At 38.5% G+C, this 7,404-nt stretch overlaps 1 long non-coding RNA gene across 1 annotated transcript; it reads left to right on the forward strand.

Moving 5' to 3' along the window:
- Positions 1-56: 56 nt before the first annotated feature.
- LOC110741506 lies at positions 57-1,818 on the forward strand. The gene is made up of 2 exons (XR_002517764.2): positions 57-167; positions 1,155-1,818. It is a non-coding gene; the product is annotated as an uncharacterized LOC110741506 (long non-coding RNA).
- The last annotated feature ends 5,586 nt before the right edge of the window (positions 1,819-7,404 follow it).

Here is a 7,404-nt window from a genome sequence, read left to right on the forward strand (position 1 = left end):
CGTGTGGGGGTGGGGAAGCGGGAGGAAGTGTGCGGGAGGCGGGGAGGGCGGGGGTTGAGGAAGAGGAGCTGTATGGGGTGGGCGCCAGCCCGGCTCCTTAGATCTGCCTTGTATGTGGGACAAAATAGGACAGAATGTGTGCACGTATATTATGCTGCACGTTTGATGTAAGTTTTTCACATATCTGAGCTCTTACGTTCCCCAAATGCATAAATTTTTTAAAACTTTGCACTTCCTAGCTTCTGTTTTTTTGAATAACAGTGAAACGCGGCTTTTGTATAAATTGAGAGGAAACCTGGATGTTTAATTTTTTTTTCCTCTACAAAACAATAATTGTTATCCCACATTATGTAATAGATACCTTAGTTACAATTTTGGTTCGTATTTTCAAATTTGTTATAATTTCAAAGGCAAAATATTTGCCTCTACTAGATTGTTACTTTATTATATAAATGATATAGTCTAAATTTTTGGCTTGAAATGCCTTTGTTTTCCACAGTTTTAAAAATGGCTACATAATTTTTCAATAACATACTATAGTTTCCTTTGCCCATTGTTTGTTCCTGAATATGTACCTTCTTATCCTCCTTTGCTTTATAGAATCTGTAGTAAATTCACAGAATCTGGTAGCAAAATTTTAGCCCTGGTATGGATAATATTTAGTAAAATGCTGATCCAAGACAGTATTTCCAAAATATTATCATGAGCAATGTTTGTGCCTTTCCCTTCTGCTGACTTTTCCCTTTATGAGTATTTTATTAACTTACATTTCTTTAATTAGTGGTAAATTTAAATTTTGACATACAAATCAATGTATACTTTGACACAATTTCTTCCATTTTCCAAATTTTGAAGTTTATGTCTTTTAAGTCCTTCTAGTTCTTTATGCGTGTGCAAAGTAAGAATAGTCATGTTTTTATTACAGTCTCCTCATTTTTATGTAAAAGATAGCATACCATGTACACTGTTCTGCATTTTTCTTTTTTCACTTCAAGATCTTCCTGAATTACTATAGAGAGCTTATTTATATTTTTAAACAATTCTATTGTTGCCCTCAGAGTTGTTATAAGTTATTTAACCAGTGCCCGATTGATGGACAGTTCATCTGTTTTGAATGTTTTCTATTGTTTCCAATGGATGGCGGCAAAATTCAGAAGGCTTAGACTACCACTGACCTCCACAAGGTGCTCCAGCAGATTGTCAACCTATTCAACACAAGAGGTTGGTTGGAATGAAACTGGCCTGGAGAAATTATTCACTGAAATTTTATCAGCATTGGGAAGTCCTGGAGCCCTACTTGTTGCATGAGTTAGGGGTGGAAGGGCTCTCTTGGGGCATGACAACTCCATAATGCTGTGAAGAGCTACTTCCAAGGAATCAGTCTCTATCTGGAAAAGAAAGAATAGAGCCTCTGTACCTGGGAAGTTGGAGCAAGAAATCATGAGATCCTTCTCTTTTTCATCAAACTTGCAAGTAAGATTAATAGCTTAGGAACAGACTTGTGTCTTAATGAAATTATTACTGTATAGAGACTCTTCATTGTATTCCCATATGTTTAGTTATTTTAAAAGACTGTCTTTTTTGCCTGCATAATGAAATGATTGAATCAAATTTGTCACAATACTTGTTGGTAATGTCAAGCAACTATATGATAAAGCATCCAGTCCTTAGGGGCATTAGCTCACCATGGATGATATTATTAATTTACCTATGTACTTAGTTATTGAGTCTACTACATTTATTGTATTCAGTATTTTTGCTTATATGAAATGTTCACCTTTAACACTGTGCTAATTACATTAAAAAGTGTTCAGTTTATATATTTTTGTTTGTTTGTTTGTTTTGTTTTGTTTTGATGGAGTCTCGCTCTGTCACCCAGGCTGGAGTACAGTCGTGCCATCTCGGCTCACTGCAACCTCCGCCTCCCAGGTTCAAGCAGTTCTCCTGCCTTAGCCTCCTGAGTAACTGGGACTACAGGTGTGTGCCACTGTGCCTGGCTAATTTTTTGTATTTTTAGTAGAGATGGAGTTTCACCATGCTGGCCAGGCTGCTCTCAAACTCCTCACCTCGTGATCCGCCCGCCTCAGCCTCCCAAAGTGCTGGGATTTCAGGCGTGAGCCACCACGCCCAGCCCCTCACTTTATATTTTGAAAATTATTCTCTTTATTATTTCAAGTTTTACTTTCAGATCTTTTTGCATTTGTTCGTTAAACACACACACACACACACACACAAGGTCTTGCTGTGTCACCTAAGCTGGAGTGCAGTGGCAGGATCATAGCTCACTACAGCCTCGAACTCCTAGCCTCAAGCAATCCTCCCATCTCAGCCTCCCACACTGCTGGGATTACTGGCATAAGCCACCATACCTGGCCTTACTCAATAAATCAATGCCAAGTTTGATTTTGCAGCCTCAAGTGAAGTTGAGTTCATTCATTCCGTTCACACTGTATGGAACACTTGATATGTGACTGTTTTCAGGATAGAAAAGTGAATAAAGGAAACACAGCTTCAGCCCTCTTGAAACTTTTTGCCGAGAGAGAAAGAAAATTATTAATCAACCAATTAATTTCAACTGTATCATAAACTGACACCATAGGCAAAAGTAAAGTGGTTTTTATCACCAGAAACTGGAGGATTTTAAGCCTTGAAAATTGGATGCACAGTTCTGGAATTTACAGAGTGCATGGCTAGAGATGTTCATTTGGGAGCTGGGCTATACTTTTTTCCTGAAAGCCCGAGGATGGATGAGGTCTGGCAGAAATTGTGTAGTGAATCAGAAGACCAAAACCTGAATCCTGAGGACCTTTACATCTTAATGTAGTGAACAGAGTGAGGAACCTGAAAAGGGCATTTCAATGAAATGATAGGAGGACATCCAGGAGCAAAATAGGAGGACAACCAGGAGAAAATTGTGATAAGAGGGTGCTTAAGGGAAGAAACGTGTTTAAAACATGACGTTTTACATTTAGGAAAAGAAAGGGCTGGTTTGCCAGAATTAATTTGTCAAAATCCAGATTGGAATATATTGACTAGAGTAAATAGGAGGAGAGGTTGGAGACAAAGTGGATGGAAACTTCTTTTAGACGTTTATCTGTGAATGGAAGAAGAGAAAGAAGGTAGTACCTGGAGAAAAATGTGTGTTTGTATTATTGGATATAATTTTGTAACCTTTTTACAAACTAGGATTGACTTCAGGGAATGGATATAGTGGCACAAAGCATATAAAATTAATACTTTATTTAATCGGGTATATTGTCTAACTGCTTATTTAATAAGCTAAAATTTCAAGAATAATTGTTTAATAGTTTTTGAGTACTAGGGAGCTACAGTGTTTTTCCATTTGCTTCACTTGCTGTTCTTAATTCTATTTGGGTTTCATTTTATGGCATTAATTGTACTTTTTATTATTCTTATGAATTATGGTTTTATACGCCCCTCTTAAAAGTATATATAAACCTTTTATGCAGATGTTAGCTATATTCCCTATGATGCAACTTTGTCAATTTTGTTTACACATAACTGTTATTTTCCTTTACATTTCTCCTATTGCCAGATGATTGAGACCATGCAAAACTTAAGGAAAATGAGTTTGAAATCCTACTTCTTTCCATCAAACAAATGGGCTCTCTTTATTAATGTGGATAAATAAAATCCAGATGCTCTTCAGAGAGGGTGTAGATGACTGCACAGAGAGCTCATTTATCACATTTTTCGTACACCAGGGATGCTAGTTCTGCAAAAATACTGAAACCTAAGTAAGACTAGACAAGGATGGCCATCACAGTAAAGGCCATCTCTGACCAGATGGGGATACTTCTAGGGAAGTATATTCAGCTGCCATGCAGATAATGTCTGTAAACCACCACACTGTGAGTTTATTGATTCGCTGGTTTCCTATTCTTTACTACCTAGTCATAAAACTCACTCATACTTTGGTAGCATTTTATAATTTTCTCTCTTAGCAGAGATGATATGAGGAGTGATCTGCAGATCAGAATTGGTAAGTGATGTCTTTAAGACATCCATTTAGTGAATGGTGAGGGGCAGAGATAGGATTCATAGCTGGTTCTGCCTGTATGTTCAGTGTTCTTTTCTCTGTGTTTAATGTATCTAAGTTAGACTTTGTTGTTTGTCATGAATGCAGAATTGATGAGAGCACTCAATACTAAGAAGGCATTAAAAGAAAACATTGTTTTTCTTTTCTTTCATCAGTGTTAAGAAAGAACAGGGAAAGAAAGAAAATATCTGTTGATTATGTGCTATCTATAAAATACGTATGTGCCATCTATAAAACAAATAATATGTTACATGATTTAATCCACCTGTTACAGTGTGAATAGTAATACTATTAAGCTTACTTTATCAATGAAGAAAGCAGGACGCTGAGAGAAGAGGTGACCCACGTAGAGTGCACAAGTGATTGGCAGAGATAGGATTTGAGTCTAGGTGTGCTGATGGAAAACTTCATGTACTCAGTGGATATCATGTTTCCCCAAGGTTAGGTTCTTTCTTTCTCTTCTTTCTTTCTCTTCTTCACAAGTTACCCTGGTGGAGACCCAAAATCACAGCGTCTGCCTTACTCACTCTATGCTTCACTCATTTCCTCATTATTGCCTTATCTTCCTACAGCATCTGTCTGGGTCACAGATAGACCTCCTGTCACCTGCATAAGTGCAGTGAAGAACTTGGGTACCCCAAGGATTCTGAGGGGTTGAGTAACATATAAATCTTCAGTCAAGAGACAGGGCCTGACTAGGACTTACAAGTTTAGCACCAACCATGTCCAGAGTGCCTAGCTGGCCTCACTGGAGAAAAGGATTACTCATGAAATCCTCTTGGTCTGTTGTCTCCTGTCCTTTGTGAAATGGTGAAGAAAATAATAGACCCCAATCTGTTCTCAGCTCAAATCTTCTCCTTTTTAGTGGTGGCTTTTGGGCAAGTCTTTTTCCCTCAGAGGTTGACGCCTGCTTACAGGGTCTGAGCCGTAAGTAGGAGGAAGTCAAAGGGTATGTGCAGAACAATCTACAAAGTGCTGTGTGGTAGTTAGTGGTTATTTCTCTAAACACATCTAATTGTATTGATTCAGACTGTTGATCGAGCTTGCCATGATATTTTAGACAGCACAATTTAGTGACTAAAGGGTTTGACTTTAGAGCCAGAGTTCCTGGTTTGGATTCTAGCTCAGCTATTTAATAGCAATATGACCATGGCAAGTACCATGAACATTATGCTGCCTAGTTTCCTCATCTGTAATATGGGAAGAATAATAGTATTGATCTCATAGGATTATTGTAACAATCAGATCAATAAATACACATGAAATGGATGAAACCATATCGAGCAAAAATAATCATGCTGTTAGAAGTGATAATGTCTACTCGCAGGGCAGAGGCAGAAGGGTTGGTCTTACTTAGGTACTGACTGGCACAGAGCACTAGAGAGGCTTCTAAGTCCTGAGTAAACTGTTTCTGAAATGCTGCTACTTTCACATATATTCAGTATGTGAGGAACCATGTCACTGTGTGTGTAAGACATGTATACTTTCATTCTGTGTGTTATGCTTTCAAAAATGAGCTGCTTTTTAAAATATAATTGTGCTACAAAAAATTCCTGGAATATCTTAAGATTTTCAAAGACTAGTGGGATCCAAGCCCCTCTCTCTCTCTCTCTCTATATATATATGTATATGTATATGTATATGTATATGTATATACATACACACTATCTAAATAGCTATTATTAACCTGATATCTAATCTATATTCACCTATCTATATCTATGTTTATCTATATCTATCTATGCGAACATATCAGATCAAAGTTTTTCAGGGGCTCGCCATTGCTTTCCATGTTGGCTCTATACAAGAGAGAAATTTGTCCCCAGGGTCACCTGAGATGGTATGGGGAAGTGGCTGATGAAACGATATTGAAGGGCTGTCCTGTTTGAGTGTGCTGAACTCCCTTCATCAGCCAATTCATAACCCTGAATCACAGTGTTTGGGATTTTACTCTGAAGACCTCTCTCACACTCAGATAAATTATTTGTGACCTTTAGTTAGAAGCCCTAGGCTCTGTTCTCTCCCCTGACCTGCCTACCCTGTTCTCTAAGACTAATGATGTTCTCATCTTTTCCCAGTACTCTCATTCCTGGTGTATCTCTTTTCCGATATTTAATTCAGAATAATGGAAAGTGATATTCGGGCGCTTTTCTTTACCATGCCTAATTGATGTCTCTGCTTTCTACGAACAGTGGTAGTTATGGATTCCACTGAATTCAGGAACATGACAGAAAGAAAATAGCAATTCCATACAAAAATAGAAAAGAGAGAACTAATTCTCCAGGCCTCACTTATATGCAGGAGAAAACAGCTACACTTCTCCATCATCTCAAGCATGCTGCTGTCTCAGCAACTGGGCACAGAGAATGTACACTTTAGTCTGGAGCCCCAGCCCAGCATTCCAGAGCTATGGAACAGTCACAAAGGGTTACTGAGCATGGTGGAGGGTGGACAGGACGGGAAGAGGAAGGTGAGCCCACAGCCTCTTCCTCCTCAGATTCTGCACCACCTTTATGGTCAGAGTAGATCGCTCAGTTCTTATCTGGGACAGTTTTCCCATGGACAGGGTGGTGGTGGATGAAACTGCTCCACCTCAAATCATCAGGCATTAGATTCTCATAAGGAGCACACAACTTACATCCCTCGCATGCACAGTTCACAATAGGGTTCATGCCCCTGTGAGAATCTCAAGCCACTGCAGAGCTCAGCAGGTAAGGCTAGCTCACCTACCATTCATCTCCTGGTGTGCAGCCTGATTCCTAACAGACCACAGACTGGTACTGGTTCATGACCCCGGGGATTGGAGACCCCTTGTCCTAGAGAATTCCCCAATGTTTTCTTTTAGTAGTTTCATAATTTGAGGTCTTATATTTAAGCCGTTTTGATTTTTGTATATGGTGAGAGATAGGGATCTAGGTTTATTCTTCTGCACATGGATATCCAGTTTTCCCAGCACCATTTATTGAAGAGACTGTCTTTCCTCCAATGTATATTCTTGGCATCTTTATTGAAAATGAGTTCACTGTAGATGTATGGATTATTTCTGTTCTATCATTCTATGTTTCTGTTTTTATTCCAGTACCGTGCTGTTTTGGTTACTATAGTTCTGTAGTATAATTTGAAGTCAGGTAATGTGATTCCTCCAGTTTTGTTCTTTTTGATCAAGATGGCTTTGGCTGTTCTGGGTCTTTTGTTAACCCTCTACTTTTGGACACAATGACTAGTTCGGTAAAAAGTATGTTTCTTGAAGTTTTAAAATCCAATATGTTTCTCACAAGGGGTTCACGTAGGGATTTCACCTTTTCTTTATATTTTACTTAAAAACTACAAATGTTATGTATCTC

This window comes from Papio anubis, chromosome 13, assembly GCF_008728515.1.
Source record: "Papio anubis isolate 15944 chromosome 13, Panubis1.0, whole genome shotgun sequence".
NCBI lineage: Eukaryota > Metazoa > Chordata > Mammalia > Primates > Cercopithecidae > Papio > Papio anubis.